Genomic DNA, 13,532 nt, shown 5'->3' on the forward strand with positions numbered 1-13,532 from the left:
GTAAATCCAAAAAAACTTAAATCCAACATGGCGAACTGTTGCCAAATGAAATTTAGGGGCGAGACCGTAGATTTATGATCTACGTGTCAAATAGAAGTAAGCTGCATCAAAAAATCGCTGCTACAATTTTTTTTAATTTTCCTACCAAATTTATCTAATTTTGCACCTTCCCGGCCGTGATTTAAGCGTCTTATAAAAAAATATAGGTATATAAGTGGTGAAAAATGAAATTCTCTACAACTTTGGAATTTCAATATGCTATGTATTTCCACAGAAATTGTAAAAAAATGGCGAAAACCGTGACAACATTAGGTCAAATGATTCATTTGGCTGTGCGAAACTCCAATTTCGTAAACGCAGTTTTACATTATTTTTTGATGCCATTCTATAGGGAATACTCCAAAATAACAGAAGCTTCACTTTATTTTTGTAAAATAAAAATCACCGTTATACAGCAATCAAACAAAGTTACACTTTCAAAACGTTATTGACACGTTTGCGCAACCGGTTTATTTCTTAAGTTTAAAGTGCATTTTTTTTATAAAGTTCGAATAATTCAAGGAACATTTTTAATGGGAAACAAAAATATAAGTGAGAACCTATGTCTTAATTAAAAAAAAAGTGACTTTTTATCATTTGTTTGCAAAACAAACTGACTTATTTGCATAACCTCAAAAATTTTCCGATTTATTTTCATTTATGAATTAATGTGAGCTTTTACAATTTTGTTAACTTTCGGCAAGCAAAATGGAAATGGAAATGAATAAACTGGGATGTAGTGAGTTGATCTTAATTTACTTAAACCGCCGTTTTTAGCCGTTTTCAAGAAAAACAGTTTTTTCTGGGATATCATGCTATTACAAAAGGCGAGATGTTTGTAGTTTGACTGCTTGGATGTTCAAAGAAAGAAAGGCTTTCTTCGGCTGTCAACCATGTTGAAAAACAAATTTGGTGCTGTTGATATTTGCGAAAGCTTCTTGAAACTCTTAGAAGAAAAAACGCGCCTTTTTTGCAATTATTTACCAAACAAAGACGAAAATTATGGAATTATTATCTCGTTTCTTACTGATGAAGTTGTTTTAGAAATCCAAGCCAACTGCGTCGACCAGCAGCCGGATTCTAACTTTCGCTATCGCTAAAATGTCCCAAAATGCGAAAGCTAACATTTTATCCGAATTTTTGGCTATCCCCAAAAATTGCGGTTCTGTTCTCTCTTTCGCTAAAAATAACTTGGCCTAAATTTTAATATTTTACTCGGCCGCAAGTGGCGCTGTACAACAACAGCAGCTATCAAAATTTGCTTGCATTTTAATGGTGGTAAATAGTCAATTTTAATGGTGATAAATAGTGAAAATGGAAGTATGTGATAGCAAAAAAAATACCAGCCTCAATTTGGATTACATTTCATCTCCTGTAGCATAGCTATGTTACAAAGACACTCGCGCCGATTCGCAAATACTATTGATGAGAAGCCTTCGCAAAAAGGCAAATCCTTGAGAGAATCTACGGATTGCAATTTCGAAATTTTTTGCTCAAGGTGAATAGAGCTTTGAACATTCTTTTCGTAAATTAGTTTCAAAAATATTCTTTTCAGGAAGTTACCAGCGGTTTTAGTAAATGTGTTACAATGCAGCATTTGCATTCTGAATATAAATAATATCGGTGGACAATTTGGGAAAAATCTTTAAGTGAAAATAAAGTGTTTTATGCCTCCAGGCATATCTGCGAAACATGTAGTAAATATTTTTTTTTAATTAAGGGACTTCGATAATATATATTTTTTTAATCCCTAGATGAAACCATTTATGTACATATGACCATACTTATTTTATTTATGTAGCTTAACCCCCTCCGGGTTGAGTTTGGTAAGAAAATAACTTGTTTCAAAACCAAGCTATTTAAATAATGTTCCCAGAACTACCTAAACACATATACTCATAATTTGAACATAAAAAAAGTCTGTTTTACGAAAGCCAAGCCATGTTTTTACATTTTATTTACTGACTTTACACTTTTTTTAACGATTTCCATCCTTTTACATTAAAAGAATGCTATATTTTAGCTGCTATTAATTTCGCACAGAAAAGGTAATCATTTGACCTAATATGCAATGTAGAATTTTTTTGCACTTTTTGCTAATTTATTACAATGAAAAATGCAATTTTTAAGAAACCTTCTATATCCCAAATGTGGAAAATTAAATTCTCTACATATTTGTATTAAACTTAATCCAAGATAGCCGAATGTTGCCAAATGAAATTTAGGGGCAAGACCGTGTATCCATGATCTACGTGTCAAATAGAAGTAAACTGCATCAAAAAATTGCTGTTACAAATTTTTTTTTAAGAAAAAGTCTAATTTTACTGGGCTTCTAAAGTAATATGATGTATACCAACAACAGAAATCAGTGATTCGATAAAATAAAGCTAATACTATCACTTACAAATATAAGATCAAATAGTATATTCAAATCATTGAAGCAACAGTCTACAAAATAGTCTTCCTGCTTAAAGATAACATTATTGGGGATAAGACAAGAATTCCTTGAATTACCACACATCTAACATTACATAAAATCAAATCTCCAAGAGCACAAAAGTTTTTATCGTTAACATCTAGAGCTAGCCCAACTACATCGTCCACATGGGCTTTGTATAAAACGAAGTTGCTATTAAGCGGAATATACGCAGCAATTAAATATAGCAACGAGTCATCATTGTTAAGTTTCACCGAAAACGCGCGATATTTTCGTCTTACAGCAATTAGAACACCGCCTCTAGGTGATGTCAGTTACGTAGCTTCACTTTTTGGTAGGCCCATTTCGGCAATGCATATAAATGTAGTAAAAAATGGGGAAAATTTTAGGACCATTTTTACTCTCATTTGAATACTATTTTTGAATACCATTTTTAAAAAGTATTAGGGTGCTCAGTGAGCACTGTTCACAGCTCTGTATTATCTACTGTGTTAATTTTGCCACCTGGTAACATGTGGTAACTGTGTTTGTTGTTGGTTCCCATACTAATTAGAGATAACTAGAGCTCGAATATTTATGCAAGTGATTATTTTTGTTTAACATCACAGAAAATCCGGACCTGAGTAGAAACTCATTATAGGAGGAAGTGAGTTAATTTGGATGTATTATGTTTTGTATATTTTCACATACTTTGCATGTTTGCATATTGCTTGCATATATGCATATTTTTGTATATATTTTGCATATTTTTGTATATAGTTTGTATATTTCCTATAAATACATTATTATAAGCATGCAAGAATGATAGAGTACAAGATTGCGCCGATTGCAGCAGAATTCGTGATAGTAATTTTGGCGTGAAGTCATCGTAGAGTTGACAACTGAGAGCGGCAAATAAAACTTCTGTCTAGTGATGTGCTGAATTGTCGGTACCCACTACTTAAAAAAGGTTTCAGTACCCAATACTTCCTTATCGGTACCCGATACCGATTCTTTACATTAAACCTTCGCCACTATATGCATATCAAGTTTAGAAAAAGCTTTCATTACTAATTTATATGATATGGGCTAAAATACTTGATCTTATCGCAACAGAGAAATATTATTTTATCAGTTTTAACCTTAGTCGATCCAAGGTTCAAGAAAAATACTTTGATGGATGGAGAAGCATTTCAGGGGGGAGATTCTGTAACCAGTTAGCGGCAAATTTCGGATCGATATCGCACTTGTGGACGTAAAAATATTTCATATCATACGTCAACAAAACCGATACCGATTAGAAAATTGTCGCTAACTGGTTACAGAATCTGCCCCCAGGCCTACAAAAATGATATCGTCCGATTCAGCTGGAACAAAAATTCTTCAAACAAGTAAGAGTTTCTCTGTATTAAAAGCTCTATTGGCCCCTACATTCGGGTTATGATAGGCGAGTCTCCCCTGACCAATTTTTCCATATTTTTGGCCTATGTGCGCTTTTATTCGAAATCTAAATGCTTCGGTACCGAGTGTCGAGAGTATTGGATACTTAAAAGTATTGACTCAGCACATCACTACTGCTGTCATCTCGACTGTGATGTCAGCAAAACAGCTGATTCGGTCAAAGTCACTGAGAGCCGATTAGCGATGTTGCCATCGGCGGATAAGCATGCCACTTTGATGGCAGATACTCCGCACGCGACATACTGACCTCCTTCTGCCTCAATAGTGATGACCAGCTACGCCAGCATAGAACAAATCTAATTTATTTGTGGTATGTAGGCAAGTGCAAGCGATGCTATGAAAATCTTTTGCAAGTTCGTAAACTAAAGCTCAACACCTTCTTTAAGTACAATAGGTAGGAAGCCACCCGGACAGAGCGATTTGAGACTGTCAAAAGACTCAATAGCATATCTTAGGTCATCTGCATTAGCCACATTTCTGGCAACAAACCAGTTGTACCTTGATACTGTGGTTATCGATACCCTCTCTCACCATTCGAGGGAGAAGAAGGCGAAACCATCACCTGATTTACACGAAATTGAGTCTCTAGAAAAACAGAGAGTTCTCCGTTAAAAAGCCATCAGGACTCTTGAGTGAACGCAGCTTTGTGGTTTGGTCCCTCTTCAGAACTTTTACCAGCCTAGCCGTTTGATTCAAGGTTTCAATCCCGCTGCAGCTCTCTTCGCAGAGCGAATTATACTACGTTCCCATCTGTTTCCCTTGAGAGCGGTATTCTTTGCTCCGCAGCTTTGAGCCAATCCCAGTTAGCTTGGGAGAGGCATTTCAGCACAATGGTTACATCCCTCTCTTATGAACGAGCATTATCTACAGTGCCGGAGGCAATGACGGCCCGGATAAGCGTTTAATTTCCGCAGTAGTCATCTGCCGAGTCTGATCCGCCCTCTCTATTACGGCAATGAACAGAAGGCCTTTTACGAGCTCACAATAAGTTGCCTGAGACCCAGACCTCCAGACGTAGTTGCTTCGAGGGAATAGCGAGGGCAGTTCTGCCTCGACCGAGCCTTGCATCACTTCTACCCTTGGTTTGAGGCAAGCGCTTCGTTGCGCCAGAGGTCTGTCTGGATGATCGGAATTGGGCAATGCCACACCAGTACCGTGCCACACTATGACTCGAAGAGGCATTGGGACAGCCATTGGTGTATGAGACCCCAGGTTTCCTTCTCTTGCAATGTTCGCAAGCAGATTTGGATGTCGGTACATCCATCAAGGTCCCGCTGGCTTCTGGAGTAACCTCCGCAGACCTGGGCCGCTTACTGAATGCAGCGACAGGAGGAGTTCGGTCAGCCACAGAAGAGGGTTTCCCCTGCTTGCGTTTCGCCCCCTGATACTTCCTCTTCTGCGCTGTGGAAAGAGGACCAACTCCGTCATTGGAGGGTAGTTGGCAGCGAACTGCTTCTCAACCTACATCCCCTGCAAGATATTGGTCCTCTTCCGACTCTGAAGAACAGAGGATTGGCTTTTTCTCCCTACTCTCCTCCAGCATGCGCTCCTGGTCTATCACGTTGGGGACTTTGGCAATCGTTCGTGCCGCAAATGCGGTTGATTTCCCACAGATACTACTAAAGTAGTTTAAAGGGTTAACTAAATAAAAGTTGTTAATAAATTTGAAGATATGCGTTTAACAAAAGATTTTTATTTTAAATGTTTTTATTGAGCTTTGTACCACGATTGTTTTATTAGGAAAAATTGAAAAGCAACAAAGTCTAAGTGGTAGAAGTTATAGCAGCTATTTCAGAGATCACCACATCTCCTCATCAGACTTCTTTTTTCTAACTTCAGCAGCAAAAAGAAGTCTGATGAGATGTGGTGATCTCCGAAATAGCTGCTATAACTTCTACCGCTAAGACTTTGTTGCTTTTCAATTTTTCCTAATAAAACAATCGCGGTACAAAGCTCAATAAAAATATTCAAAATAAAATGTTAGCAAGCCACAATAACATTTACAAATTGAAAGATTTTTAAATATATATCTGACTATATTTGTTTTATTGACAATTTGAAATACATATGTGAAGGGTTGCTCGCAGTTCTAGTGTGTTATCTTGTTAAAGTAGCCACCTTTTAACTTTAAAAGTAAAATGTGAATACCCTAGATGCATTCAAATAAAATTTACCAAAACAATCTTAAACATAATAAACATTCTTAGTAAATTTTTTCTTCTTGCTAAAAGACCGATTATTTATTAATTATAACAAGAATTTCGTAATTTTATTTGTAAAACTAGTGGCACATTCGATAATCTTATTTATACATTCGATAAACATGACAACGCAACACCACACAGCAACATGTAGCTGCGCGACCACGCAACATCAAGCTCACAGCCTTTTAAAGATACAACACAGCCGCTCAACAGTCAGTCAGTACCACAGTATATCCAGTATATCAGTAGAAAAGGTGTTTGTTTTTGTAGTGGTTTCGTAGTGAAAGTCCTTTATGGAGACCAAATGTCCCCACAAGAAATTGAACGCGTGGTTGCTGTTGCAAGCCAAAAGAACGAATATTAGAAAACATTGAAAAAAGTCTGAGATAATACAATTATATTCTATTAAAAATAAACACAATAGTGGGCGCTAATTAGATAATGTGATAATCATGTTTAAAAACTTTTTTCACAAAATTATATTGCGGATCAGATTGCTCTGAGCGTTTGTGTTGTTTACCAAGAAAATGCAGCCCTGTTGATTTGTATTTCTGTATCGCATCGCGGTGAGTTTTTATTTCTTGTTAATTCGGTTTGTGAAATGGCAAAAATTATTAAAATTAATTAAAAAATTGCATGTGTTTAACATTTGATTAATGCAGTTTTCTTTCTTATCAGACCATAAATTACAAGCATAGCATCATCAACGGGGATTGCAAGGAAAACTGCTGCAATCCCTGCGGTTTTTCCTCTAGGAAAATACGTTCTAGACGTGACCAAGGGTGGTCTTCTAAATCAGCCGGAATCCCCACACATATATTGTATAATGTGAACATTAGAAAACCATAGTTCCAATTCATATCCTATTTTCTCATTCACAGACAAGACGCACTCCTTCGAAAACTCTCGCTGCTGCTGCAGCAATAAGTGTGGCTGCAATATATGAGCTACATGAGAGCATGTTAAACATTTTTATTTGTATTTGTAGGAGCATCTGACAGCCCACTTGCGCACATAAATAGATAGATCAATAGAAGATGATCAAGAGTACACAACGTTGGAAACTAAGAACATGAAGCTAAAGCATCGATTAGTAATTCTGAATAAGGCCACTCATTTTCTATATTATCAGGCATGTTCTGCAAATCGTACGATTTTAAATCGGTGCGATTTGCAAAGTATTGTTGCTTATTTTTAATCAAAGTATTAAATGTTTCAAATGGAAACTGCTAGAAACACATCATTTACGTTATGTCCATCGATTTAGCGCAAAATTTTTCCCTCTTTAATAGAAATCCTCCGAAATAGCAGAACATGCCTGTATTATATCTTTATTCGTCGACATTATAGGACATGTCATCATTGCTGGCTATTGTTGCAGAACAAAACGCCGCAACCACTGCTGTTTTTGGTAAATACATATGTACCAGCGGTACTGCCCACCGCCGTCGGTGCAATGGTTTCGATAGCACAACAAACGCCATCTCCTGGGCATTTCCACAGCTTGCCGACACCAGCTATTTATCACGTGTGAATCCAACTGCGGCTAAATTTGGTTATTATCAGTGCAATAGTGCCATGTCATTGGCAAAATCACTAAAGGCTGCTGGCACAAGTAAATCGCCCAGAGATATGGCCAACGAAATAAATAAACATCATGAACCAACGACTACAGATCACGCAATCCGCCGTCGTTGTATTTGTAATTGAATTTCAGAAAAAAGTTTTCGTAGCGTGTTTGATGTTTTCCCGTTTTGTTTACATCGTCTTCTATAGCTTCGGAATGGCTTTTTTAGCAATTTGATGTGTTTTATGAGCGATTTTAATTTTAATTTTGATTTATTACAAATTTATGATATAAAATGAAGTGCTTTGTGATTGGAACAAGTTCGTGCGTTTGTTTGGTCAGCCAAAAGGCCTAAATTTTCGTGAAAAGTGGGTGCACGTTTGTGGCTAGAACGTTGGCATTGAAAAATCGACCCGTGCTGATGATGCGATTGTAAAACACTCTCAATCATGAAAACCACATTTTAAGAACTTTTTTTTGCTAATTGTCATCAAGTTTCACTTCGTATATTTTATAATAAATACCAATTTAATCGCACTCAATCACCCCGCCTTTTTCGTTTTCTTTGTTTGTTTCCATTCTTAGGCACATGTCNAATAGCAGAACATGCCTGTATTATATCTTTATTCGTCGACATTATAGGACATGTCATCATTGCTGGCTATTGTTGCAGAACAAAACGCCGCAACCACTGCTGTTTTTGGTAAATACATATGTACCAGCGGTACTGCCCACCGCCGTCGGTGCAATGGTTTCGATAGCACAACAAACGCCATCTCCTGGGCATTTCCACAGCTTGCCGACACCAGCTATTTATCACGTGTGAATCCAACTGCGGCTAAATTTGGTTATTATCAGTGCAATAGTGCCATGTCATTGGCAAAATCACTAAAGGCTGCTGGCACAAGTAAATCGCCCAGAGATATGGCCAACGAAATAAATAAACATCATGAACCAACGACTACAGATCACGCAATCCGCCGTCGTTGTATTTGTAATTGAATTTCAGAAAAAAGTTTTCGTAGCGTGTTTGATGTTTTCCCGTTTTGTTTACATCGTCTTCTATAGCTTCGGAATGGCTTTTTTAGCAATTTGATGTGTTTTATGAGCGATTTTAATTTTAATTTTGATTTATTACAAATTTATGATATAAAATGAAGTGCTTTGTGATTGGAACAAGTTCGTGCGTTTGTTTGGTCAGCCAAAAGGCCTAAATTTTCGTGAAAAGTGGGTGCACGTTTGTGGCTAGAACGTTGGCATTGAAAAATCGACCCGTGCTGATGATGCGATTGTAAAACACTCTCAATCATGAAAACCACATTTTAAGAACTTTTTTTTGCTAATTGTCATCAAGTTTCACTTCGTATATTTTATAATAAATACCAATTTAATCGCACTCAATCACCCCGCCTTTTTCGTTTTCTTTGTTTGTTTCCATTCTTAGGCACATGTCAAAACGCTCAGAAATTTACTTTTTTCATTCTTTTCCGATTGCGTGATCTTGTTAGTTGGTTCATGAATAAACATGGTGTTCAGTCGCTACTTGTGGCTTAAACTGAGGTTGCAAGTGCTCGCTTCATTAATGTGTTTCTCAAAAGATATACAGTTTATGGTTATGTTAGTGCAAAAATTTACAACAATTTTTATATCAAATGTAGGGATTAACAGCATGTGATTTCCAACCTCTTACGGTCTGGCGTTAACCTGCCAACTTGCCGCAAGCAGCATATCTCACATAGATGCAAATTGGTCATTTACGTTCGACTATTAGTGGAGAGTCCATTTGTCGTTTGTTGGAGTTTCTGGGGCACGATAATCGCACGAGCTAATCAAGGCTATCACATAATCCACCATAGTCCGGTTTTTCGTGAAATCTACGACAATGCTACTGAATTCAAGTAGCTACGAACGGAGCGTATGCTTTGAATACACACGTTCGTAGCAGTTCAGTGATCGCTTTTTCGTAAATTTTATGAAAATCAGACTACGATGGATTCAGTGATAGCCACCAATATGTATTCTCCTTTGACAAGTTGTTGGAGAATCGCGGCAACACAGCCGTATACCTACTCTATGCTTTTACGCGCATATGCTAAATTTCTCGCACCTAGTTGAAGTGCTTGACAGAGGCAGAAGGCATATCTTCACCATTATAACTTAAAGTAAAAAAGTTTAAGGCATGCAATAAAAGAATACAACAAAACCAAAAAATGTTCTCAAAACTATTAAACATAAAAAATTCCACGAATAAAATTCATAATTTAAAATAAAATATCGAAATTGTTTTTATATGTACATATTTACAAAATGAATCTTAAAGCACCCGCAGTAAGTCCTAAATCTATAAATGACTAATAAGAAAAATAATAAATAACAGAAATGTGAATAAGTATGTCGAGAAAACTCTAAATAGTAGCGAAACTGTATTTCAATAATCTTACTAATATTATAAATGTGAAAGTTTGTATGTTCGGATGTTTAGGAAATCAACACGCGGAAAAGACTGAACGGTTTTGGTATGAAATTTGGTACGCAGATAGTTTATGGGCCAGATTGGTTAATAGGCTATTTGTTTAAGAGTTGCCACCTGTTAAAAAAGTTTAATTTATTTAATATGCGGGAACGACTGAATGGATTTGCATGAAAATTTGCACACAGATAGCTTATGACCTAGATTGGAAAATAGGCTACTTTTCTTAAGAGTTGCCACCTGTTAAAAAAGTTTAATTTATTTAATATGCGGGAACGACTGAATGGATTTGCATGAAAATTTGCACACAGATAGCTTATGACCTAGGTTAGAAAGTAGGCTACTTTCTTTAAGTGTTGTCACCTGTTAGAAATGTTTAATTTAATTAATACGCGGAAATGAATGAACTGATTTGCATGGAAGTTTTCACACAGATAGCTTATGAGCTAGGTTAAAAAATAGGCTACTTTTTTTTAGGAGTTACCACCTGCTAAAAGAGTTAAACTAAATTAATACGCGGAAAAGTCTGAACGGATTTGCATGAAATTTTGCAAGCAGATAGCTTATGACCTACAGTGGAAAATAGGCTAATTTTTTGGAAGAGTTGCCACCTGTTAAAAAAGTTTAATTAAATTAATACGCGGAAACGACTAAACGGATTTGCATGAAATTTTGCACACAGATAGCTTATGACCTAGGTTAGAAAGTAGGCTACCTTTCTTAAGAGTTGCCAACTGTTAGAAATGTTTAATTTAATTAATACGCGGAAATGAGTGAACTGATTTGCATGGAAGTTTTCACACAAATAGCTTATGACCTATGTTGGAAAATAGGCTACTATTTTATGTGTTCTCACGTATTAGGAAAGTTTAATTAAATTAATACGCGTAAATGACTGAACCGATTTGCATGAAAGTTTGCACACAGATAGCTTATGACCTAGACTGGAAAATAGGCTACTTTTTTAAGAATTGCCACCTGTTTGAAAACGAAATTTTGTTCAAAGATGGTTTATGACCTGGATTGAAAAATAGGCGCCTTCCTTAACCGGTTTTCCGATCAGAACGAAATTTAGTACACTTACTACGGATTTCGGAAGGATGGTCTTAGACTGAAAGTAAGTCCGATAACTCAAGGCCCCTCCCATACAAATTGGAATTTTCATATTACATACATATCTCTGGAAGTATTTGTGGGAGAGAACTGAAACTTGGTATAGTGATATGTATGTGAAATCAATGTTGGCATTAATCGATTGATGTTTTAATCAGTTAGTTAATTCGATTAAATTCAATCTGATTACAGTTAATCATGATTAATTTTAATCTGACTAAACAGTTAATCGTAACCGCGATTAAAAAATTAATTTTTAATCATTAACTCTTAATTTGATCAAGTAGGTTTGGTGATTAATTAAGTTATGCTGGAATTTCCCTGTGCACACAAAGCAAGTTAATCCGGTATGGCTAAGTCGGGCTTCCTCATCAATCTAAGCAATTTGGTGTGCATTTTCATTAAGATATATACCAACAAACGTTTTACAAACTAGGTTTGTAAAAGTTCCCAGTTTATGTATTATTTACTAATAACAATAATTATAATATTTTTATATGCTAGGTTAGAAAGTAGGCTACTTTCTTTAAGTGTTGTCACCTGTTAAAAATGTTTAATTTAATTAATACGCGGAAATGAATGAACTGATTTGCATGGAAGTTTTCACACAGATAGCTTATGAGCTAGGTTAAAAAATAGGCTACTTTTTTTTAGGAGTTACCACCTGCTAAAAGAGTTAAACTAAATTAATACGCGGAAAAGTCTGAACGGATTTGCATGAAAGTTTGCAAGCAGATAGCTTATGACCTACAGTGGAAAATAGGCTAATTTTTTGGAAGAGTTGCCACCTGTTTTAATTAAATTAATACGCGGAAACGACTGAACAGATTTGCATGACATTCCGCACAGAGATAGCTTATGACCTATGTTGGCAAATAGGCTACTATTTTAAGAGTTATCACGTATTAGGAAAGATTAATTAAATTAATACGCGTAAATGACTGAACTGATTTGCATGAAATTTTGCACACAGATAGCATATGACCTAGGTTAGAAAGTTAAGAGTTGCCACCTGTTAGAAATGTTTAATTTAATTAATATGCGGAAATGAGTGAACTGATTTGCATGGAAGTTTTCACACAAATAGCTTATGACCTATGTTGGAAAATAGGCTACTATTTTATGTGTTCTCACGTATTAGGAAAGTTTAATTAAATTAATACGCGTAAATGACTGAACCGATTTGCATGAAAGTTTGCACACAGATAGCTTATGACCTAGACTGGAAAATAGGCTACTTTTTTAAGAATTGCCACCTGTTTGAAAACGAAATTTTGTTCAAAGATGGTTTATGACCTGGATTGAAAAATAGGCGCCTTCCTTAACCGGTTTTCCGATCAGAACGAAATTTAGTACACTTACTACAAATTTCGGAAGGATGGCCTTAGACTGAAAGTAAGTCCGATAACTCAAGGCCCCTCCCATACAAATTGGAATTTTCATATTACATACATATCTCTGGAAGTATTTGTGGGAGAGAACTGAAACTTGGTATAGTGATATGTATGCGAAATCAATGATGGCATTAATCGATTGATGTTTTAATCAGTTAGTTAATACGATTAATTCAATCTGATTACAGTTAATCATGATTCATTTTAATCTGACTAAACAGTTAATCGTAACCGCGATTAAAAAATTAATTTTTAATCGTTAACTCTTAATTTGATCAAGTAGGTTTGGTGATTAATTAAGTTATGCTGGAATTTCCCTGTGCACACAAAGCAAGTTAATCCGGTATGGCTAAGTCGGGCTTCCTCATCAATCTAAGCAATTTGGTGTGCATTTTCATTAAGATATATACCAACAAACGTTTTACAAACTAGGTTTGTAAAAGTTCCCAGTTTATGTATTATTTACTAATAACAATAATTATAATATTTTTATATGATGTGCTTTTTATAAGCGTAAAACACAAAATAATTACTATAACTGGTGTTTGGTTTCAAACTCGGACAAACTAGACAAATTAATCAGATTTTGTTTTTAATTGGATTAACGATTAATGTTTTAAATTAATTAAACGTAATCGCAGCCAGCGATTAACGATTAAAAAAATGTTATCATTAATCGTACAGTTGATTACGACTCATTAATTTTAATCGTCAAACGCGATTAACATTTTAATCGTTAATCAGATTAACAGTTTGCCAACACTGTGTGAAATCATGTTCATATTGACGGAGAAAAATGGACGTTTTTGCAAAAGAGGCGTAGCACCTCCCATACTGACTGAAAGTTTCATATTGCATATCTCTTCAA

This window comes from Rhagoletis zephyria, unplaced genomic scaffold (genome assembly GCF_001687245.7).
Source record: "Rhagoletis zephyria isolate East Lansing unplaced genomic scaffold, Rhagoletis_zephyria_1.1 Rzeph_scaffold_00955, whole genome shotgun sequence".
NCBI lineage: Eukaryota > Metazoa > Arthropoda > Insecta > Diptera > Tephritidae > Rhagoletis > Rhagoletis zephyria.